This window comes from Somniosus microcephalus, chromosome 6, assembly GCF_052327205.1.
Source record: "Somniosus microcephalus isolate GS21.2 chromosome 6, FLI_Smic_1.0, whole genome shotgun sequence".
Lineage (NCBI taxonomy): Eukaryota > Metazoa > Chordata > Chondrichthyes > Squaliformes > Somniosidae > Somniosus > Somniosus microcephalus.
In genome coordinates this window covers 27,375,946-27,401,455 of record NC_140992.1, presented here as the reverse complement: position 1 = coordinate 27,401,455, position 25,510 = coordinate 27,375,946, and the positions used below count along the sequence as shown (strand labels likewise).

At 45.6% G+C, this 25,510-nt stretch overlaps 2 protein-coding genes across 3 annotated transcripts in view; one reads left to right on the top strand and one right to left on the bottom strand.

Moving 5' to 3' along the window:
* LOC147115547 (uncharacterized) overlaps positions 1–23,177 on the bottom strand; it is a 64,767-nt gene extending 41,590 nt beyond the window's left edge. Inside the window, exon 1 of the mRNA XM_085989866.1 lies at positions 23,074–23,177. The gene's annotated coding sequence lies outside the window, so the exon portion shown is untranslated. The remainder of the gene's footprint in view (positions 1–23,073) is intronic.
* An 857-nt stretch (positions 23,178–24,034) lies between these two features.
* Positions 24,035–25,510, top strand: part of dipk2ab (divergent protein kinase domain 2Ab) — a 318,674-nt gene continuing 317,198 nt past the window's right edge. For both annotated transcript variants that reach the window (XM_085989862.1, XM_085989863.1), the window contains exon 1: positions 24,035–25,034. The gene's annotated coding sequence lies outside the window, so the exon portion shown is untranslated. The remainder of the gene's footprint in view (positions 25,035–25,510) is intronic.

Sequence of the window (25,510 nt, the reverse complement as noted above, 5' to 3'; positions counted from 1 at the left end):
TTCGGAAAAACTGGTGCAAATTGGGCTCTTCAACTCCGAGAGGTGATCTTATAGAAGTATACAAGATTGTAAACGGTATGGAAACGATAAATCTAGAAAAGTACTTTAAATTAAATTGAGAGTCAGAAAGATATCACCAGTTTAAACTTGTAATGGGCAAATATAGGACTGAAATCAGGAAGGTTTTCACACAAAAAGTGTTCAACATATGGAATGAACTCCTGGATGAAAGGGTGGAGGTGAGAACCCTTGAATCATTTAAGAACCAATTTGATGCTGCAATGGGGACTATTTAGGGTCATTTTAGGTGGATGATCTAAGCTGGGCTGGATAGCCTTCCTCATCTGTAATTATCTTGCTCATTTCCAGTAGTTTCTGCATTTATGTATTCAATTCTAATATTACTTGTTTGCATTGTAAGATAATCTAATGAACTGATTGAGCTGCGTTACAAATTGTTGGGTCAGCACATGTACTGTGATCTGCTACAAATGTAGTTTGTAACATCAGCCTGATGGCAGCAACAGTGAAGAACGACCTTTAAAGAAACTAATGTCACATGTCATGAGGAAATGTGCACAAGATCTCTTCCAAACCATCAACAGACTCAATAGCGAGATCTTGTACAGAAATTTTAAAAAAGTAGTTGCTGAAGATCTAGGCTATGGTGCGACAATTCAATATCATTCACAACAAATAACAACTACTGTACTTCCATTTATACAGCCCCTCTAACAGAGCAAACATCTCAAAGTGTTTCCCAGTTGGGAAGTCAGACTCGAGCAGAAGAAAGAGGGGGATGAGGGAGTAAGCAAAAGATACTGCTGAGAAGATAGGCTTTAAGGAGGAATTTTAAGTTGGAGAGATGAAGCATGATGCAGGGGTGTATGGAGAGAATTCCAGACTGTAGGGGCATGATGGCTGAAGACTGTACTACCAATGGTAGAGAGGAAGGAACACATAGCCGACCAGCTTTGGAAGAGTGGATGGTGTGCGCAGGGACACAGGGCTGGAGGAGATTGCCAATGTTGTACTTTGGGACAAGAGCTTGGATGAATTTAAAGAGTAGAATATTGAAGCTGATGCACTGATAAAGAGCAACCATTGGAGGTCAGCAAAGAATGGGGCGATAGGCGAGGGGGATTTTATGCGGGATAGGATGTAGGTGGCGGAGCGCTGGATGAGTTGGAGTTTATAGAGGGAGGAGCTTGGAAGGCCAGCGAGAAGGGTATTGGAAAAGTTGAAACTGGAGATGACAAAGGCATGGATTAAATTTACAGGAGCACTGGGAGTGAGGTCGGGCTGGTGACGGGCAATGTGGAAGTAGGCAGTCTTGGTGATGAGCTGGCATACACTGTAATGGTTGTAAATAATATTTCTGTTAAAAGAAACTAAATGTGATACTTGACTAATCTACTGGAATTTTTTGAGGATGTAACTAGTAAAATAGATAAGGGAGAACCAGTGGATGTGGTGTATTTGGACTTTCAGAAGGCTTTCGATAGGGTCCCACATAAGAGACTAGCGTGTAAAGTTAAGACACATGGGATTGGGGGCAAGGTATTGACTTGGATAGAGAACTGGTTGGCAGATAGAAAGCAAAGAGTTGGAATAAACGGGTCTTTTTCCGAGTGGCAGGCAGTGACTAGTGGGGTACCGCAGGGATCAGTCCTTGGACCACATCTATTCACAATATATATTAATGATGATCTAGACAAGGGAACTAGATGTAATATCTCCAAATTTGCAGATGACACAAAGCTGGGTGGGCGTGTGAGCTGTGAGGAGGATGCCGAGAAACTCCAGTATGATTTGGACAGGTTGGGTGATTGGGCAGGAGCATGGCAGATGCAATATAACATGGATAAATGTGAGGTTATCCACTTTGGTGTCAAAAACAGGAAGGCAGATTATTATCTGAATGGCAATAGATTGGGAGAAGGGGAAGTGCAACGAGACCTGGGTGTCCTTGTGCACCAGTCGCTGAAGGTAAGCATGCAGGTGCAGCAGGCGGTTAAGAAGGCAAATGGTATGTTGGCCTTCATAGCGAGAGGGTTTGAGTACAGGAACAAGGATGTCTTGCTGCAGTTGTACAGGGCCTTGGTGAGACCACATCTTGAGTATTGTGTGCAGTTTTGGTTGCCTTATCTGAGGAAGGATATTCTTGCCATGGAAGGAGTTCAGAGAAGATTCACCAGGCTGATACCTGGGATGGCAGGAATGACGTATGAGGAGAGATTGGGTCGATTGGGCTTGTACTCGCTGGAGTTTAGAAGAATGAGAGGGATCTCATTGAAACTTATAAAATTCTGACAGGACTGGACAGACTAGATGCAGGGAGGATGTTCCCGATGGTCGGGGAGTTCAGAACCAGGGGTCACAGTCTAAGGATAAGGGGTAGACCTTTTAGGACAGAAATGAGGAGGAATTTCTTCACCCAGAGAGTGGTAAACCTGTGGAATTCTCTGCCACAGAAGGCAGTAGAGGCCTATTCATTAAATATATTCAAGAAGGAGTTGGATATATTTCTTAAGGCTAAAGGGATCAAAGGGTATGGGGAGAAAGCAGGGACCGGGTACTGAATTTGGATGATCAGCCATGATCGCATTGAATGGCGGAGCAGGCTCGAGGGGCCGAATGGCCTACTCCTGCTCCTATCTTCTATGTTTCTATCTACAGGCAAGTCCTTACAATTCATCGTATTTAACTAACTCCTCTTTAACTAATTCTAGAACATTGCGGGTTGCTGGTGATGGTGACCATTCGGTATAATTTCCCACTGGTTCAATATCTGGTTGTTTGTGAAGTTGTCAATCACACCCAGGCTTGTACTGGTGAAAAATAATGCTGCACCAAGACAAATTTAAAAGGGTGTTACGAAGGATTTCGACCTGAAACGTTGACTCTATTTCTCTCTCCACGGATGTTGCTTGGCCTGTTGAGTTTTTCCAGCATTTTCTGTTGTTATTTCAAATTTAAAACTTGCTGCTTGGACTTGAACCATCTAAGCTTTCTATATTTTAAATAAATTGATTTTAATGATAAGGCTTAAAAAATTATAATTTTACCACAGTATCTGGGATGGGAAGTCCTCTGATAGATACAATTAAAATATCATCTTTCCATCTTCTTCATTTCGAATAGTAAATTTATATTAAAATATCAAATCGGAATAATAGTCTTATACGTCATCCCCGAAAGCAGAGCAGCTACGACACATAGCTCCTAATACTGCAATGAATTGCTCCAGTTTCAGGTCTACCTGGCATTGATATCAACCACACTGGGGATGACCGTTATCAATGCTGGTCGTAGGAGGGGAAGGAAAGACAATGCGGCACAGACGACCTCGCTATGCATATTGCTTCAAATTGCACCCTGACAGCTAAGCAGAAAACAGCACTGTGCATCAAAGCCGTGCAGAGATGCACTGCCCGCCTGACCACCTGCCCAGCCAGCCGCAGGAGGCAGCATGTAACAGACAGGCGTCAAGAAGAAAATCCTCGTGTCAACACTAATGCTGTTAGAGTTCAAAGCAAGCACAGATCAATGCATTCAAGAGCCTATCAAGAGCCAAACCATCATCTGCTAAAACAAAATAACAACAGAAAATGCTGGAAAAACTCAGCAGGCCAGGCAACATCCGCGGAGAGAAAATAGAGTCAACGATTCGGGTGATAACCCTTTGTCAAGACTAAAGAAGCACAGGAAATGAAATAGATTAAGAGGCCAGGCTGGGAGAGAACAAAAGAGAAGTGAAGAGACATTAAGAGGTATTCAAAACCAGACGAGATGATGATAGGACTAGTGGAGACAAAAGACGGCTCTAGGTTAGGTGTGAAATGCGCTGGCAGAATGGGAGACAGCGGCCATGTGGGAGAGAGAAGAAAAAAAAGAGAAAGGGGGGGGGAAAACAAAGGTGTGGATAAAAAATATAAGTAAAAATGTAATGGTGGCCGAGGTTATGATATGAAGTTGTTGAACTTGATATTGAGTCCGGAAGGCTGTAAAGTGCCTAATCGGAAGATGAGCTGCTGTTCCTCGAGCTTACGCTGAGCTTCCGTGGAACAAAGCAAGAGGCCGAGGACGGTGAGGTCCGAGTGGGAATGGGGCGGTGAATTAAAATGACAGGCGACCGGAAGCTTGGGGTCCCCCTTACGGACTGAACGGAGGTGTTCCGCTTGCTATCTGCTAATACAAAACTGTTAAAAACACCAGCAGGCTCTTGTGTTTAGAAACAGAGGTCCTGCACTTCCAGTAAAATAATGTGTACTAAAACTCATTACAACCTTTTTGATAATGTCACAAGTGATGTCCTGCATAATAAAATACAGAGCAAAACTCATATAAGAGTGAGCAAGAAGTTCAAAACTGCAAACTAATCTTGAAATTCAAGTAGTTCTAAATTGAGTGTCACTCGCTCTTGATTAAGAGCATAACCAGACTGTTGTGATTTAGATCTGAAGCCCTTGATTAGATTCTCGGTTTGTAATTCAATCCTAGGCAGGACATAACCTCCTCATCTATTTAACAACAAATGCTTTCTCCCCAAATATTTCATTTGTTCCTTATTTTAAAAGATGGTCAAAATGTGCAATTAAACACTTGAATCCAAATGATAACGGAAGTGGGCAGCTCTACTGTTTCCATTGGCTGAACTACAGAACAAATAGAGATGCGGCTTTTCAATATTGACTGTTATCGTATTGTTTTTAGTTTGAAAAGATAAAGAGCAGCCAAAGACAACAGCAAACAATCAAAAGTAAACGAATTACAAGGTATTGGTGAGACCGCACCTGGAATACTGCATACAGTTTTGGTGTCCATACTTAAGAAAAGACATACTTGCTCTCGAGTCAGTACAAAGAAGGTTCACTCGGTTAATCCCGGGGATGAGGGGGTGGTCATATGAGGAGAGGTTGAGTAGATTGGGACTCTACTCATTGGAGTTCAGAAGAATGAGAGGCGATCTTATTGAAACATATAAGATTGTGAAGGGGCTTGATCGGGTGGATGCAGTGAGGATGTTCCCAATGATGGGTGAAACTAGAACTAGGGGACATAATCTTAGAATAAGGGGCTGCTCTTTCAAAACTGAGATGAGGAGAAACTTCTTCACTCAGAGGGTGTTGTGGAATTTGCTGCCCCAGAAAGCTGTGGAAGCTACATCATTAAGTAAATTTAAAACAGAAATAGATAGTTTCCTAGAAGTAAAGGGAATTAAGCGTTACGGGGAGCGGGCAGGAAATTGGACATGAGTCTAGGTTCGGAATGGTCATGGCCCTGTGGGTAGTGGAGCGGGCCCAGGGGCCGTGTAGCCTGGTTCTGCTCCTACTTCTTGTGTTCTAATTCTGTGTTAGATTTCAGGAGATGGTTTTATTGCTGTTCCTGGCTGGGGTGGAGATCGCCTTTACAGAAGGTAAGTACTGTAGAAAATATAGGGACAGAGTGATCTCCTGGACGAGTTTCGATCGCCTAGATGGGTCGGAGAGGAATTTCCCAGATTTTTTCTCCCAAATTGGCCATTGGGTTTTATATCTGGTTTTTCGCCTCTCCCGGGAGATCACATGGGTTCGGGTGGGATGGAGAGTGATAGAAGATTTGAGGTTAGGATCAGATCAGCCATGATCTTATTGAATGGTGGAGCAGGCTCGAGGGGCCGATTGGCCTACTCCTGCTCCTATTTCTTATGTTCTTATGTAGTAACTATAACTGCGGGTGATTTTATCGAAAGAATTCCTTCAAGGGCAGACGCAGGAATCTCACACCATTGAGAGCACTCACACAAGTCTAAGCAGAATGACCCCCCCGGACAGCCAACAATAGTGCAGACCCAATATTAATGGGTCCTGCAATATGTTATAGGCACCTTACATTAGTGCACTTGCAGTGTGATACAAAATAGCATCGTGATGCAAGCATACAGACGTACAACCATACAGAAATATTGGTCTCTGTGCATCCAATTGGCTTCCAGCAGCCCACAGGCGACTGACAGCAGAGTAATGCAGGGATGTCGATTCGCTGTCACTCTAACAGGACCTGGACTCTATGGAACTATTACATAAAAGTCCCACCTGATTCCATTAATAATCACCATTCATTGACCAAATTCCTTGTAATAGCAGGTCGAGAAATTGGCATTCTGCTGTAACTAGTGAGACTGCAGGATTATTAGCCAGAAAATTACACAATAAATCCAGAAACAATACTACAATGAGTGTCAGGAGTACATTTTTATTCACACTCTAATCACAAGCAATTACATTGAGGAAGCCCTTCATTACTTACCTGAGCTAACAGCACTCAAGACTGTAGTAAAATAAGATTCTATAAGTGAAGAATACAATGATCCAATTTTAGTACATCAACTATGAATATTTTCCCAGCTGCAATCACCACCATCTAAAAATGCATTTTGTTATAACATGCAAAACAGACAACTGGAAAATAGTACAATCCTGAAATGATGTTAGAACTTTTTATTCTCTCCTATGTGTTTGAATCAGTAAGACTGACAGTAAAACACTGGACTTTCATCCAGAAAGTGTAGGAATAAAACTAGCTTGAACTGCTACAGCAGGTTTCCAACAGTTTTTTATTTAAATTCTGGAAAGTAAGTGGGGCCTACAGTACAGAACACTACCAAGGATGAAAAGAATAAAAGTCAAGGCAATTCAGGAAGTTGTGTTGAGGCGCTGTGACCCTTGGACTGTTTACACGTTACTCACAAGCAAGTACACTGAGGAAGCACGTCATTATTTACCTGAGCTAACAGCACTCAAGACTATAGATTGTAGGAGACAGAAAACTCTGAATAAAGTAAGGAGTCTCATGGCTTTTAGCTCCTAGGTAACAATGAAGACACTTTACGATGAGTCTTAATTTCAATACTTGGAGGGCGACAGGAGGAAAAACAGCATATAGGACATTGCAATTTGTAGCTTAATAGGAACAAGAAACTTGCTGACCATAGTAACATTGCTAAAACTCAGGTAAGAACTGTTGCAACGAATGGAGGTTAGAGGCTGGAGGTGAGAGAAGGATCCCCAAACAGATGACAAGATTTTTCTTGTATCCTGTCCAGGTATGTGAGAGAGGTGCCAGATATTGGAGCAATACTGATGTCTTAAGCAGACTCGTGCATTATAAAAGGTTAGGAGTTGTTGAGTAAAAAGAAATGTTTGACATGAAAGAAGAAACCCAGCTTTAGTAACTGAGGAGATGAAGGACTTCCTGTTGAGTGCAAGAATGACTAAGGTTGGAGCCATCAAAGTTAAAAAGGTGGTAGCTGTTGGTTAGACTGGTGAGAAACAGAAAGCAAATGTCTTTGAAGAATTGAAAGAAACACGATTTTCACTGTCCAATTGAAGTGCATGGGAGAGATCAAGGTGTCGTGATTCAGCCACTGCCTGGCAGGAGAACTGCAGGTTATGCGTACTGAGCATCTGTGATCTGAAAGATGATAATGAATTTAAAGTGGAATCATATGCAAAAGAAGGGATAGCATTGGATAACAAGTGGCGGAGGTCACTGATATGAAGAGGAACAAATCCCCAAGTGAACAGGAAAAAGAGCCAAAGGGTGAGTCAGCAACAACTGCAAAGACAGAGAGACTGAGAAATTAGATCATCATGAACTTGGTTTTGGTGCAAGATCATATGATAGTAAGTTGTTTAGAAATATATAGAGCTATAGACCTTCAAAGGCTTTGAAGATATCCAAATGATTCACCAAGGTGTTCAAGAGAAAAAATCTCGAGGTACATAACTTAGACAACAAGATCACCATTAGAATGGTGATGCCAAATCCATATTGTTGATCATGGATTAGGGCAGAACTTTCAATGTGATAGCTAATTTGAGAGTTAACACAGCTTCCATAATTTAAAAATGCACTAATGTAAGGGCAACAGTGCAATAGTTGGAAAGCAAGAAGTTTCACCTTTCTTAGCTGGAGCAACTGGTGGTGGTGCAGTGCTTCTTCTCTGTGGAAGCAGCATTAATGGCACTTGTCGAACATCTCTGTCCTCTCAGTTCTGGGATCTTGTGGAAATAGGACAGCTATGGACAGATGTCCTTTTTGTCCAGGAAAAGATACACAAAATAATTGGATTGCTACCTGAATTGAGCTGTAATTTTTCTATTATCAATATTTTTGAAGTCAATCTTGTACTTTGGGGCAAAAGAAGTGCAGGCAACAACAGGAAGGTAATAGTCGCATCACGTAAGTGGCGGATAATAACCAACTTGAATAAGCCCTCTCCCCTTGACTTTCAACGGCATCACCTTCGCCGAGTCCCCACCATCAACATTTTGGGGGGTCACCGTTGAGCCGGTATATCATAACAAGTTGACTAGCTGTATCAACATTGAGGCTACCAGAGGAGGGCAGAGGCTGGATACTGCACCATAAGTGGCTCACCTACTAACCGTTCAAAGCCTATCCATCTACCAGGCCACCAGGAGTGTGACCGAATACTCACCACAACACTCAAGAAGCTTGACACCATCTACAATGAAATTCTTGTGCTAGGAGACAATCCTGACTAAAGATATATGAACTATGTATAAGATGATTTCCCCTTTAATTTCAGCTCAAATAGGAAGATGAATTTATTGTCTTAAACATGAGTATATACAATATTTAAATAGAGACTCAACTGAACAAAACTGTCTCGTCTCGATATTATGTAATTGAGCAGGGGGTGATTTACTTGTTTTTATATTACTCATGACATCAGAAACCATAAATTACAGAATGGCTGCTACTGAATTACAAGGAAATAAATTGATTGTACAGCACATTATCCTGTCACCTGGATTTGAATGTTACCTAGACTGGCATGATAGAAGTTTCTGTTTCCTCTCTCTGCAAAAATAAAGAATCTCTGTATGATAAACACAGATACAAATGATTGTTTTGTCTTCATAATATTATTGCAGTGATTTTCTCTCATTACTGCAGGGTAATTGTTTCAAACGGATTATTTGAAACTCATAATTTTAAGGTGATAAAAGGTTTTGCTGTGAAACGTAAAACATTTCAAGTCACTTGGTTTCATTTTTGCAGTTAACACGTTGTAAACATACAGAATCAGTCAAACATCAATAATTATGTCATACGTTGGGGATTTTATGAGTGCTTGGAATACAAACTATCATTAGAGTGCTAGCATTGAGAGCTTTACAAACTGACCACATCCAGAGCAAAGCCCCAGCTTGTAAACATATCTGACATGTCCATGTAATCCTGAGAAGAGACTCTTTTGAAAACTAATGACAGGAATATACGACAATGTCGCAGGTCTTTGGGAGTCACTCTAAGAAAGGGGGATAAATGTCTGACTGGTTTTGGTTGGCATTCCATTCTACTTCTACGTAAACAACTACTTTAGGACCTGGGCTCAGCTATCCAATTTTTTGGGGAAAATATTCCAATTAGAATCGGAAGGCAACTTTAACATCTACATTGAAATTATTTCTGGATTTAACAATAAAAAGTAAATCTGGCAATTTCAAATATCTGTGTATTATTGATCAGCTAACATGCTCCCAACAAAACAATACAATATTTGCTGATCAAGTTTAAAGGACCCCATGACATATTCCACATAAGGCCTTGTAAAGTGTACGGCCAACTCTGTGTCATGGTCTAATCGGCTCCAAGCACTAGCTGTCTGAAACGTCAGAACTGATGAAAGGCCAGCGACCTTAAAGCTTAACGCTATTTCTCTCTCCACAGATGCTGCCGGACCTGCTGAATATTTCCAGCATTTTCTGTTTTTATTTCAGATTTCCAGCATCCGCAGTATTTTGCTTTTGGTCCAGTAGATATTAGGCTATCCATTTTTCACAGATCAACCCCACTTACCTACTTTCTCAGTATATCTTTCATTCTAACTTTTCACCATCACTTTCAATGCCTTCTCTCTCCAGAAAGGCATCTGACTCTTGCACCCATTTGTATTGCCCACTTCAATGACCCAGCCTGGTTACTTATTCCACAACTCTTACTACCCTGCCAATGAAAAAAATCCATCTGACTTGCTTGCTTTCTCTTAATTCTTAAGTGTTTTATATTTGTGTCCCCTGGTATTTCAACCCTTCACCATAATGATCAACTTGCCTGGATCAACTTTAGCAATTCTCTTCATAACCTCGAAACCTTCAATTAGACCGCAAGTATAATTAAGGTGGTGGATACTATTTAGCAATCCTTCCATAGAAGCCTGTGGTTCCTCCTCCATCAGTATGTTCAAAGAATCCAGATTTTTGTCTCACTAGCATACTCAGAAGATCATTCCAGATGTTAATCATTCTGCATGAGAATGTGCTTTCTGATATCAGTCCTGAACTTGCACATTACTAGTTTCTGCCTATGTCCCCTGTCCAGCACTTGTGATTTAACTTGAAATAGTGCTCTGGATTAGTTTTTTCTATTCCATATAATACATGATATAAGATCTTTTCTTATTCATCCCCCATTTCAAAAGGAAAGCATCTGAATTTTTCTAATCTATTTTCATAACTTATTCCTGACACAAAATACAGGAAACTCTCTGGTATCCGGCACCGGCGGGACCGGGATGGTGCCGGTTGATTAAAAATTCCGGATGACGGAGAGGGTTATCTACCGAGGCTATTTTTAACAAACAGAGTAGGCTCCTGTTATTGAGGTGCTCGGACTTCTGACAGCGCCAAGAAACCGAGTAGTGGCAGTTTGGAGAACTACCCCCACTGACTAACTCGGCCACCGCGGGAGACTCGGACTCGGACACATTTCCGGTTATTGAGGTGTTTTCAGAGTATGAATTTTGCCGGTTAATAGAGAATTCCGGATATTTAGGTGCTGTTTAAACAAGAGTTTCCTGTATCTGTTTTGTGGTCCTTCTCTGCACCACCTCCAGAGCTGGGATGCTTCCCCTGTGCCTCGGTGACTAGAACTAAATGCAGTACTCAAGCCGGTGCCGAATCAGAACACAATACAGCTTCATCATGACAGCCTCAAGATTTATAGGGGCAGATTTTCCTGTATCTGGGGCTACTGCATCACCTGAGCTCAGAGAATGACAATCTAATAGTCCTGGTGCAGGAATGGAAAATTTGCCCCACATTCCACTAATTTGGAAATATAGGAAAAAACTTATTTAGTAGTTATTAGTATTATCATGGCTGGAGGATGTCCCAGAGTACTTTACAATCAGTGGATTGTGTTTGAAGTGGAATTAATGTTGTTATGTAGGCAAACACAGCAGTTAATTTGTGCAATGTATAGCAAGATCCCTCAAACTGCAAATGAAAGAATGACCAGATGATCTGTTTCTGGTGGCGATGGGTGAGGGAGGAATGTTAGCCCGGATACCGCCGAGTTGCCTGTCTTCATTGAATAATGCCATGGAGCTTAATTGTCCACCTAAGCAGGCAGATGGGGCTTCAGTTTAATGTCTCATTCAAATGTATTAAGGCTATCATCACTCCGCTAGCTAGCTTGACTTAATTCATTATGTCCCACAAATGTATTCCTCTTTGCACCTATATGTGTATTGAATTACATCTGCAGGAGTAAATAGTTTTGTCCACTTGTAAGTTTTGCCTCGGTGCTTTGGTAGTTCCGTAGCTGCTTTATCTAAATTGAATGAATGCCACCACCAGTTCAGTATCATCCGTAAATTTGACCAACCTGTATTGCATTTCTAAATACAAGTCACCGATGTACATTAGAACCAGTCAGTCATTCAGCTAAAAGTAACCTACAGTCCTCCCAATACATATAACTACCTCTTGAATGTCTCCATTCCAGGTATTAAGACCTTTTTTGTGAAGGACAGCATCCTGACATGAGTCCAATCTTGCTGTTTACCAGTATGTACCTAAATCCACTTGTCTTACAGCTTATGGTTTAACTTGAAATAGTGTTTGAGATTAAAATTTCCTATTCCACTTAGCATTTTATATATCTCTATAAGGTTCCCTCTCACTCACCTCCTTCCAGCAGTAAAAACTCTGAGCTCTTTTAACCGTACCTCGTAATTCAGTCCTCGGACACTAGGGATGAGCTTCATGGCCCTTCTGGGCACTGCTTGTCCCTTGATGACGAAAGGTGAATGCAGTACTCTGCACAGCTTCAGCATGAGTCACAGATTTATTGGGTGAATATTCCTAACATTTGCCCACAGGGAGTGCCTATTCCCTGGGTGCAATGGTCAGGAAAAATGGGGCAGAGATCTGTAATGCCAAGTTTCTGTGCATTTTATGTTGCAGTGGGATTTCCAGAGCTGTCTGGAGGGAGGGGACAGGTATGTGCCTGTGTCTACAGGAGACACAGGCCTGATGATGGCATGCAAATGAGGTGGGAGGGGCTGTTCTGACCACCTGCATCTTTTTTCTCATAAGAACATAAGAAATAGGAGCAGGAGTAGGCCATACGGCCCCTCGGGCCTGCTCCGCCATTCAATAGGATCATGGCTGATCTGAACCTAGACTCACGTCCACTTCCCTGCCCTCTCCCCGTAACCCCTAATTCCCTTATCTGCTAGGAAACTGTCTATCTCCATTTTAAATGTATTTAATGTTGCAGCTTCCACAGCTCTCTGGGGTAGCAAATTCCATAGATTTACTACCCTCTGAGTGAAGAAGTTTCTCCTCATCTCAGTTTTGAAAGGGCAGCCCCTTATTCTAAGATTATGCCCCCTAGTTCTAGTCTCACCCATCAGTGGAAACATCCTCACCGCATCCACCCGATCAAGCCCCCTCACAATCTTATATGTTTCGATAAGATCGCCTCTCATTCTTCTGAACTCCAATGAGTAGAGTCCCAACCTATTCAACCTTTCCTCATACGTCAACCCCCTCATCTCCGGAATCAACCGAGTGAACCTTCTCTGAACCGCCTCGAGAGCAAGTATATCTTTTCTTAAATATGGAAACCAAAACTGCACACAGTATTCCAGGTGTGGCCTCACCAATACCCTGTATAACTGCAAGACTTCCCTGTTTTTATACTCCATCCCCCTTGCAATAAAAGCCAAGATTCCATTGGCCTTCCTGATCACCTGCTGCACCTGCATACTAACTTTTTGTGTTTCATGCACCAGGACCCCCAGATCCCTTTGTACTGTAGCACTTTGCAGTTTCTCTCCATTTAGATAATAACTTGCTCTTTGATTTTTTCTGCCAAAGTGCATAACCTCACACTTTCCAACATTATATTGCACCTGCCAAATCTCTGCCCACTCACTTAGCCTGTCTATGTCCTTTTGCAGGTTTTTTATGTCCTCCTCACTCACTGCTTTCCCTCCCATCTTTGTATCGTCGGCAAACTTGGATATGTTGCACTCGGTCCCTTCCTCCAAATCGTTAATATAGATTGTAAAGAGTTGGGATCCCAGCACTGACCCCTGTGGAACATCACTACTTACTGATTGCCAGCCCGAGAACGAACCATTTATCCCAACTCTTTGTTTTCTGTTAGATAGCCAATCTTCCACCCATGCCAGTATATTACCCCCAATCCCGTGATTTTTTATCTTGATCAGTAATCTTTTGTGTGGAACCTTGTCAAATGCCTTTTGGAAGTCCAAATACACTACATCCACTGGTTCCCCTTTATCCACCCTGTATGTTACATCCTCAAAGAATTCGAGCAAATTTGTCAAACATTTTAGGGCCATTGGATGCACAGACACACAGGGGGCTGGATTTTGATACTGGAGGCGTGTAGGAGGCAGGACTACAACTTTCAGTCCCGCCTCCATCGAGTTGTGGCCAACCCATGCGATTTTCACTTGATTGACCTTGTTGAGCCCACCCAGTGGGCTCGGCAGGCCAATTAAGGGCCACCCGGCAACAGGTGACGTCACAGATTGACATTTCATCTGTCAAGAGCTTTTGACGGATGAAATATCAGCGATTGACAGCTGTTTGAAGCTGTCAAACACTGACAATCTGTACTCCAAGTTAATTCCTTCCTCTCAGGCTGATTTAGAGATCTCTCCAGAACAGAAAGCTGAATGCTGCAACTTTTGACAGCTCGCGGCCATTCTGCTTTCTGTGCTGGTGAGATGAGGGACTCCCGAGACCTGAAGGAAGGAAGGCTGTAAAGGTAAGTAAAGGTAAGTAAAACTTCTTTAAACACTTTACACACACCAAACACACTTACCTCTGCACTCATGCACCCATCACTCACCTGAACACCGGACATCTCAAACCCTCCAAGCTCTTCAGCCCGACAGTCCACCTCACTAACTTGGCGTGGTTTGGAGCCATCGAGAATCCCACACTTCAGGGATAAAAATAGGGATTAGGCTAAAAACTGCCTGTTAACTACCTGTTAACAGACAGTTAATTGGCACTAATCCCCTTCCCGCCTCGGGGAGGCGGGTCCCAGCGCAGGTCGGGTACCCGCCTCCTTTGAAACTGGCATGGAGGCGGGATGGGTTCGTGTCCCCCGATTTCGCGATTTTAACCCCCCGCACGCCTCCACGGCCCAATGAAAATCCTGCCCAGGGTGTCCACTTGGAGGAGGCCTGGCACCAAGAAGAATCCCAAGTCCGCAAATTTGTCTCCATTATTCAAGCAGAACTAGGAGGCTCCAAGGCCGGGAACTAGGAATGCAGTTGCAGACTTCAGAGGCCAGGAGGTACACTAAACATCCTTCCCTTTTTGCTGGAACTGGGCCCTGCACCTGGGGTGACCTCGGCCATCTTAATGACTGTGGTAAACCACTTTTATCGTTCACTATCGTTACACTATAGTTATCACTGTTGTATTGTTATCACTGTTCTCACTGTTGTATCACTATACGAGGTCGCCTCTTGTCGCGCTGTTATACCTGGGCTGACCACCTCCGACTCCGCCCATGGCTCCACCTACCTGTCCAGGTATAAAGGTAGTCGACTGGCTGGTATTCCTCCTTGTTGGACCCGATCACCCACGAGGGTGGGCTCTGTTATTTAGTCAATAAAAACCTTTAGTTACGTTCCTAACTCGTCGCTTTTTATTGGACGAATTGATAGGTATATCAATTTTATTGACTAAATTTTAAAGATGTCTACTACTGGCCAGCCAGAAGCCCTCCCAGAAGCACAGCCACAGCAGCTTTCAGACACCGGGCTACACCAGCCGGCTTGGCTGCAAGCCCTCAAACCACCGTACCTGGATCTAAACCCACAGGCAGCAAACTCAGCCCTCAACTTCAAACACTGGCTGGACTGCTTCGAATCCTACCTGGAAGAATCCGGCGTCCCTCAGAGATCCAAACTAAGAGTTCTGAACGCCCAAGCGAGCCCGAGAGTATACGCACTCATCCAGGACACGACTACATACGAGGCCGCTATCAACCTACTGAAACAGCAGTACCGGAGCCCGGTAAATTACATGTACACCAGGCACCTCCTGAGATCCCGCCCGCAACAGCCAGGAGAGTCTGTAGCTGAATTTTTACGGGCGCTAAGAGCACTCGGTAGGAACTGTGACTTTAAAGCGGTGACGGCTGTTGAAAATACGGAAGATAATATCCGCGATGCCTTTGTGAAAGGCCTACGGTCCGACTACTCACGGCAAAGACTGCTTGAAGCTAAAGACCTCGACCTGGACAAAGCTGAAGCCCTTGCTCTCTCCCTAGAGGTGGCCCATCAGGACCAGGAGGCGTTTTCCAGGTACTGCTCGCGACCCTGGGACTCGGGCCCGACCCCTACCGCAATACCCTTCGCAGCGCCGCCCCCGGGACCTACCTCAGCGTCGGCGTCCCGGACCCGACCGGGACCGCCACCCCCGGTACCGGCTCCGACATTGGGCACCCGCGATCGGGCCGCCGGCTGCTTCTTTTGCGGCCAGGAGAAGCACCCGAGGTCGCGCTGCCCAGCCAGGAACTCTACCTGCTCAACCTGCAGGAAGAAAGGCCACTTCTCTAAGGCCTGCAGGAGCGGATCTTCAGAGGCCAGCAGTGCCTCATGCGAACTGTGGGGGCGGCCATCTTCTTTCAAGGCAACTGAGGCCAGCATCCCCACACGTGAGTCATGGGGGCGGCCATCTTTGATCAAGGCAACCGACCCCAATAGTGCCTCATGTGAGTTATGGGGGCAGCCATCTTCTCCGCCATTTTGTCCTACCTCGTGGGAGACGCCATTTTACCCACCACGCCTGACTGCCACCGGGCCCCCGGACCCGACGACCGCCTCGCCCGCAGATGACAACGACTCGCTTACCTACACACTAGCCTCCGTCACTCTGGATCAAGCCCGCCCACACCACCTGTCCAAGTCGATGATGGACATCAAAGTAAACGGCCACGCCACGACATGCCTGTTCGACAGCAGAAGCACGGAGAGCTTCATCCACCCAGACACGGTGAGCCACTACTCCCTCCCTGTCCTGCCAACGCGCAACCGAATCTCGATGGCATCGAGGTCCCACGCCACGGACATTAGCGGCTACTGTGTTGTGACCTTGTCGGTTAAGGGTACGGAGTATAAAAATTTTAAACTCCTCGTCCTCCCCCAGCTCTGCGCTGCCGTCCTACTAGGGCTGGACTTCCAATCCCACCTCCAAAGTGTAACCCTAGCATACGGTGGACCCCTCCCCCCACTCAGTCGACAACCAGCGAATGTTAAACCGCCCACCGCGTAACACCTGCAGCCTATCCACCCTCAAGGTGCCGCCACCTTCCCTGTTCGCTAACCTCACCCCCGACTGCAAACCCGTCGCTACCAAGGGCAGGCGGTACAGCGCTGGGGACAGAGCCTTCATTAGCTCTGAGGTGCGCGCCTCCTGAAAGAGGGCATTATCGAGGGGAGCAACAGCCCCTGGCGTGCCCAGGTCGTGGTCGTTAAGACCGGCGATAAAAATCGCCTGGTCATCGACTACAGCCAGACCATAAACAGATACACCCAGCTGGACGCATACCCGCTTCCCCGCATATCTGACATGGTCAATCAGATTGCACAATACCGCGTATTCTCGACCATCGACCTTAAGTCGGCCTACCACCAACTCCCTATCCACCCCGAGGACCGCCAGTACACCGCCTTCGAGGCGAATGGGCGCCTATACCACTTCCTTAGGGTCCCCTTCGGTGTCACCAACGGGGTCTCGGTCTTCCAAAGGGAGATGGACCGGATGGTTGACCAGAACGGACTGCAGGCCACATTCCCCTATCTAGATAACGTCACCATCTGCGGCCGCGACCGGCAGGACCATGACGTGAATCTGGAGAAATTCCTCCGTACGGCCCAACGGCTGAACCTCACCTACAATAAGGAGAAATGTGTGTTTAATACCTCGCGCCTTGCCATCCTTGGCTGTGTAGTAGAGAACGGACTCATCGGCCCCGACCCCGAAAGAATGCGCCCCCTCATGGAGCTTCCCCTCCCCCACTGTCCAAAGGCGCTGAAGAGAACCCTGGGGCTCTTCGCCTACTATGCCCAATGGGTGCCCAATTATGCGGACAAAGCCAGACCCCTCATGAAGTCCACATCCTTCCCCCTCACGGAGGAAGCGTGCGTGGCCTTCTCCCTCATCAAGGGAGACATAGCCAAGGCCACAATGCACGCAGTGGATGAGTCCATCCCCTTCCAAGTGGAGAGCGATGCATCCGACTTCGCCCTAGCCGCTACCCTTAACCAGGAGGGGAGGCCGGTGGCCTTCTTCTCAAGGACCCTACAGGGCCCCGAGATCCGACACTCGTCGGTCGAGAAGGAAGCCCAGGCAATTGTGGAGGCGGTACGGCGCTGGAGGCATTACCTGGCAGGCAAACGATTTACCCTCCTCACCGACCAACGTTCGGTTGCTTTCATGTTTAATAACAAGCTGAGGGGCAAAATCAAGAATGACAAGATCTTGAGGTGGAGAATCGAGCTATTCACCTACGATTATGATATCTTGTACCGGCCAGGTAAGCTGAACGAACCCCCTGATGCTCTTTCACGAATTACATGCGCCAGCGCGCATATTGATAGACTTCAGACCCTCCACAACGACCTCTGCCACCCCGGGGTCACCAGACTTTACCATTTCATTAAGGCCCGCAACCTGACCTACTCCATCGAGGAGGTCAGGACCATGACCAGGAACTGCCAGACCTGCGCCGAGTGCAAACCGCACTTCTATAGGCCGGACAGAGCAAGCCTGATCAAGGCCACCCGCCCCTTCGAGCGCCTGAGCATCGACTTTAAGGGGCCTCTACCGTCATCTGACCGCAATGTGTACTTCCTCAACATCGTTGATGAGTACTCCCGTTTCCCTTTTGCCTTCCCCTGCCCAGACATGACCAGTACCACGGTCATCAAGTGCCTGAACGACCTCTTCGCCTTGTTCGGGTTCCCGAACTATATACATAGTGACCGGGGCTCCTCCTTCATGAGCGAGGAACTCCGTCAGTTCCTACTAGCGAGAGGTATTGCAGCAAGTAGGACCACCAGCTACAACCCCCGAGGGAACGGCCAGGTGGAAAGAGAGAACGCGACGGTATGGAAGGCCGTCCTCTTAGCCTTAAAGTCTAAGGGCCTCCCAACCTCCCGCTGGCAGGAAGTCCTCCCGACAGCGCTGCACTCCATCCGGTCACTACTTTGCACTGCCGTTAACGCCACCCCCCATGAACGAATGTTTGTTTTCCCCAGGAAGTCGACTACGGGAACCACTCTACCAACCTGGCTGACCTCTCCGGGGCCCGTCTTGCTGCGAAAGCACGTGAGGGCCCATAAAACGGACCCCCTGGTCGAGAGGGTGAACCTCCTGCACGCCAACCCCCAGTACGCCTACGTGGCTTACCCAGACGGGCGGGAGGACACTGTCTCCTTACGAGACCTCGCACCCTCGGGCACTCCGGAGACACCACCTTTACCCCCCCCCCACCACCCCCCCAATTCCAGCCCAGGTAGACGGCATGCCGGAACCCCACGAGCCTTCGCCGACCACGCAGACACCAGCATTAACACCGGATAATGCAGCACCGCCGTTGCAACGATCGGAGAGGCTTACGAGGCCTCCGGACAGACTGACATACCAGAACTGGTAGTACACTTCACCCCGCCGGACTCAAATCTAAACAAGGGGTGAATGTGGTAAACCACTTTTATCGTTCACTATCGTTACACTATAGTTATCACTGTTGTATTGTTATCACTGTTCTCACTGTTGTATCACTATACGAGGTCGCCTCTTGTCGCGCTGTTATACCTGGGCTGACCACCTCCGACTCCGCCCATGGCTCCACCTACCTGTCCAGGTATAAAGGTAGTCGACTGGCTGGTATTCCTCCTTGTTGGACCCGATCACCCACGAGGGTGGGCTCTGTTATTTAGTCAATAAAAACCTTTAGTTACGTTCCTAACTCGTCGCTTTTTATTGGACGGATAGGTATATCAATGACGTAGGATAGGAAATAACAGCAGTCCTGGACCTGCGCAGGTGCAGCACACTTTGGGGTGCACTGCTCCTGCCCAGCATTGGTGCAGATGGGAGCCAGGAAAATTGATCCCATTCTTGACTGATTTGGCATTGTTTGTTTTGCTGATTGATGCTCCAAATGGCTGAACATGGTCAGTTTAACAAGCCTGTAACTAACTCCCAGGTCACTTTCAACTACTACTCAAGTTAATTCCACGTCGTTCATGAGGTATGTCCCTCAATCTTTCTTTCAACTTTAAAAGCTTACACTTATCTGTACTGAATTCCATATGTCATAACACTGTCCACTTATGTAGTTCCTTGGCTGATTCATCAAACTCAACTGTCCTCCCCCACCCCCAGTTCAGTATCAGCAATTTCCTAAATAGCATCTGGTGCTTCCTCATTCAACTATTTCCTATTAAACTGGAAATTTTACCTCAGTAACCCACTATTTTAAGCTTGTGTAGCAACCTTTCACATGGAACCTCATTCATCGAGTTTCATGATAACCATCAATGCTCTGTAGATTTCATGCCTATTCTCAGTTTACACCTTCCGTTATACACAATTCATCCCTGTGAATTAATGGCTTTCACCCTCTCTTGAACCCCTTACAAGTGTTATCAAAATCATTAAATTGTTGAACTCCGCATGATGGGCGGCTGCAAAGGCGGATTGAGAAATCTTGAGCGCCAAGATCATTTGGGACTGCCCGCAATACTCCCCCCGCCCACCCCATCCATCTATTAAAACACATGTAGAATGCATGAAGAAATAGGCCCATAGAATGTTTACACACTGCAGTAATAATAAAGCAAATCATATCACAATATCCTACACTTAAATGAAGTTATGTGCAGTCTTTCTGCATTACGACGAGGTTTACTAAAAGTATACATTCCATGACCATTATTATAAATTAGTGAATGATTTTTTTTGATTCAGGCGGATGCCAAGAAAGTGAGTTAATAGGACGTGAACATCATACTTTTAATTCATTCTGTTTCAAGGCCATTTTGCATTCTTGAGGGATCTCAATTTTTCAATGACTATCTTGTTGATACATCAGTGGAAGAATTCTTTACTGTTATGTTTTTAGCTTCTGCAACTATGCCCTTTTTATCCCGATTTCTTTCTTTACTCGTGCAGTCTGTAACGTTGACATGACAGGCCTGATTTATCCTATCTCACAATAGCTGAGGACGTAATCGATCACCAATTTAAAGTCACTTTCCTCTCATAGGATTATATAGGCTATACGGCACAGAAACAGGCCATTCAGCCCAAGTAGCCCATGCCGGCGTTTATGCTCCACTCGAGCCTCCTCCCATCTATCCTCATCTAAATCCATCAGCATAACCCTCTATTCCGTTTTTCCTCATATGCTTGTCAAGTCTCCCCTTAAATGCATCTATACTATTTGCTTCAAACACTCCCTGTGGTAGCGAGTTCCACATTCTCATCACTCTTTGGGTAAAGAAGTTTCTTCTGAATTCCCGATTGGATTTCTTGGTGACTTGTCTTATATTGATGGCCTCTAGTTATGCTCTTCCCCACAAGTGGGGACAGGATAAATCTTCATTTAGAAAGACACGGATTAATCAAGGATAGTCAGCACGGATTTTATGGAAGGTCGCGTCTGACAAACTTGATTGAATTTTTTGAAGAGGTAACAAGGAGGGTAGATGAGGGTAGTGCATTTGATGTAGTGTATATGGACTTTAGCAAGGCTTTTGATACGGTTCCACATGGCAGACTGGTCACGAAGTTAAAAGCCCATGGGATCCAGGGGAAAGTGTCAAGTTGGATTCAAAACTGGCTCGGAGTCAGGAAGCAGAGGGTAATGGTTGATGGGTGTTTTTGTGACTGGAAGGCTGTTTCCAGTGGGGTTCCGTAGGGCTCAGTACTAGATCCTTGCTTTTTGTGGTATATATCAATGATCTAGACTTGAAAAAAAGGGAGTATGATTAAGAAGTTTGCAGATGATACTAAAATCGGCTGTGTGGTTGATACTGAAGAAGGAAGCTGTAGACTGCAGGAAGATATCAATAAATTGGTTAGGTGGGCAGAACAGTTGCAATGGAATTCAATCCGGAGAAGTGTGAGGTAATGCATTTGGGGAGAGCGAGCAAGGAAAGGGATTACACATTAATGGCAGGACACTGAGTAGTGTAGAGGAACAAAGGGATCTTGGAGAGCATGTCCACAGATCCCTGAAGGTAGCAGGCCAGGTAGATAAGGTGGTTAAGAAGACATACGGAATGCTTGCCTTTATTAGCAGCGGCATAGAATACAAGAGCAGGGGGGGCTATGCTTCAACTGTATAAAACACTAGTTAGGCCTCAGCTGGAGTACTGTGTGCAGTTCTGGTCACATTACAGGAAAGATGTGATTGCACTAGAGAGGGTACAGAGGAGGTTTACAAGGATGTTGCTGGAAATAGAGAATCTTCGCTATGAGGAAAGACTGGATAGGCTGGATTTGTTTTCCTTGGAACAGAGGAGGCTGAGGGGAGACCTTGTTGAGGTGTATAAAATTATGAGGGGCCGAGATAAAGTGGATAGAAAGGACCTATTTCCCTTAGCAGAGGGGTCAAAAAGCAGGGGGCACAGATTTAAAGTAATTGGTGGAAAGTTTCGAGGGGATTTGAGGGGAAGTTTCTTCACCCAAAGGGTTGTGGGGATCTGGAACTCAGTGCCTGAAAGGGTGGTAGAGGCAGGAACCCTAACCACATTTAAAAAGTACTTGGATGTGCTCTGGGATGCTGTAAGCTGCAGGGCTATGGACCAAGAGCTGGGAACTGGGATTAGGCTGGTTAGCTCTTTGTTGGCCGGCACAGACACGATGGGCCGAAATGGCCTCCTTCCGTGCTGTAACTTTCTATGATTCTAAGTGGAAACATTCTTTCTGTATCCACTCTATCAAAACCTTTCATAATTTTAAAGACCTCTATTAGGTCACCCCTCAGCCTTTTTTTTCCAAGAGAAAAGAAACCCAACCTGTTCATCCTTTCCTGATGTGTATACCCTCGCATTTCTGGTATCATCCTTGTAAATCTTCTCTGCACCCTCTCCAATGCCTCTATATCCTTTTTATATGGCGACCAAAACTGCACGCAGTACTCCAAGTGTGGTCTAACCAAGGTTCAATACAGGTTTAGCATAACTTCCCTACTTTTCAATTCTATCCCTCTGGAAATAAACCCTAGTGCTTAGTTTGTATTCTTTATGGCCTTGCTAACCTCTCTTTTTAATATCTCAAAAATGCGCTCTAGCATTAAAAAAAAAGTCACCACCACCACCACATCAAAAAACCAGGGGCTGATGATGCTGGCACCAGCTGGGCTGAAGCCCAACTATTCAAACTACCACAGGGAGTGGTTGAGGCCAACAGTATGGATGTATTTAAGGGGAAGCATATGAGGGAGAAGGGAATAGAGGGTTATGATGAGTTTAGAGTTAGATGAGGAAAGACAGGAGGAGGCTCCAGTGGAGCATAAATGGACTACCGTGCGGCCTGTGTAAAACTGGCCTGGCCTGGCACCAGCGCTCAGTGGGCGGCTCAGGCATCGACTGCGGCCCTTCAGCGACACCCGGCCTCGCCTCACCTCAGGCAAAAAGCGGGTGCGATCATTTCACACTGTCGGAGAGGAGATAGTTTTGAATGAAAAGGTCTGTCGATTTACCTCCTCGGCGCCGTGCTCCCTTTTCCCGCTTCCTGTCTGTGCGCAGCGGAAACGGATCCCCTCAACTGGGGATCCCAGGCCGAGGGGAAACAGGGACAGCGGGCCGAGCGGACCGGAGCTAATCCGCCCGCTACCACTTCATTCTTTCATCAAGATCCGCCGCTAATGGGAGGATGGAAACATATTTGCAAAAACTGCAATAGATTTACATCTTTGTGCAAGTGCCTGGGTCATTGTCCCCTCATCAGGGGTCACAAAGGACAGTCCACCGGCTTCCAAAGGAATATTAAATCCTACCTCCATGCCAATGCAATTAAATGTAAGAAGTCACACAACACCAGGTTATAGTCCAACAGCTTTATTTGAAATCACAAGCTTTCGGAGCGCTGCTCCTTCTTCAGGTGAAGCGCTCCGAAAGCTTGTGATTTCAAATAAAGCTGTTGGACTATAACCTGGTGTTGTGTGACTTCTTACATTTGTCCACCCCAGTCCAACTCCGGCATCTCCACACCAATGCAATTAAAGGAATTTTATTTTTTTGCAAAAGACAAAAGAGGGTCAGGGGAAGTCAATGCAAAGCCAAAAGTTTGCAAATATACCAGTGTGTGTGTGCAAAGAACCATGGAAAGGCATCAGCAGCCGGAAGTTGATCTGGAGCGGGGCTGCTGAAAACACATCTCCTAGTAACGGAAGTGCCCCAGGATAAAAGGCGGGACCCGCGGGATCCATTGATGGGCGTGCGAACAGACCAATGGGAACGCACTAGACGATGCGACGCAGTCCAATCGGCTGGAGTGGGGTGGGGTGTGGGCGGCGCGAGCGGACAGACCAATGGGAAAGCGCTGTAGCCGGCGCGGCGCGACGCTGTCCAATCGGCTGGCGGGGATGAGCGGCGCCAGCCAATGGGGGAGGCGGCGGCAGTCGGAGCCGGGCTTTGCCCGGGCAGCGAGGCGGGATTTCCGCTGCGTTGAAACCTCCTCTCTCCCGCCCCACTATTGCGAGTTTTGGGTTAGCGTCTCGGCTGTTGGTCGGTTTGTGGTTGAGAGAAGGGAAAAAAAAAATTAAGAGTTTTTTTTAAAATTTAGACTCCCCCCTCCATCCCGATTAGATTAGACTGCGGGTGTATAAAATAGCACCGCTTCGGAGGAGAGAGAGAGAGAGAGAGAGAGAGAAGAGAAAGACCGAGAAGGAAAGAAAGAAAAGGCGCCTCAGAGGGAATTTTAAAAGAAACGAATAATAAAAGAGAAGGGGGAACCAACAGCCGCTGTTGAATCAGAAAGTTTTTCTCTCAGAAATTAGCCGTGGAAACGCTTTTTGCGGCGGATCCATTCCTTACATAATTGGGCTTTTTTTGTTACCCCCTGGTGCTCAATAACCTCTTTTCGTCTGTTTCGAGCAGTTGCAAGAAGTGTTTTCTCCTCCGGGGAAGAGAAAGTACCAGAGCTTTTATTATTATTTTTTGTTTTCGTCTTTAAAAATATGGTTGAGTGATAAAAGTTTGTTGTAGGTTTCTTCCTTTCCACCCCACCCCGTCAAAACTAATCCAGCTTTGCCAGACAAAAAACAAAAATGGCAATTTCTCAAGCCTAGTGCTTCTTTCTGCTTGGGTTATTGTGCTGCTGGACTTTGGGTTTTTTTTTGGGAGGGGGGGGTGGTGGGATCAGCTCGTTAAATCTGCAACAAATTAAACAACACCGATGTGGAAGAGGAGCAAAGAAGTGAGAGAGGGACGGAGAGAGGCTGTGTGCTCCTTGAATGCTAAAGAGGGCGCACAATCCAAACTGTGACCAGTATATTTTTCCCCCTTTTCTGTTTCTGCCTTCAGCAAGAGATGGAGCCCTGGGACTGAGGAATGAAACTTTAAACATTACCGAGGCTCTTCGCACGCACGCCTGCCTGGCTCCTTTTTTTTAAATGTTGGAATTGCTTTTACTTTTATCTTGGGAATTAATTTGATTTAGGTGAGTGAATTGCGTGTATGTGTCTGATAGAAGTGTGTTCACAAATAACTCTCTCCTGGAAAACTCGGATTATTCATTTTGAATCGAGTTATAGGTTGAGCAAGTTTAGTAAAATCTGCACTTCTGTTACGTCGATTGTATAGAATAGTATTCCTGCCCCTAAAAACCATAATACGAAAACCTAATGTGTAGTGTGGTGGTCGTTAAACGGCGCTATATAAATGCAAGTCTGTTAGTTCATTACTGGAGTCGATTGTTTTGCAGACCGGGCTCTTTTGTCCTTGCAACTGATCGTATTTGGAATTTAAATGTTGGTTTTGTTCAGTTTACTTTAGAATCGCAGCAAAGTAAAGCGCATATACACCATTTTTGAAGTGCAAGGCGAGGAGATCATAAAACTAACTATTGGTGTTCTGAATTAGACCTGTAGAAATTATTCTTTTTCTCCTTTGGACCGAAAGCGATTTACATTTATA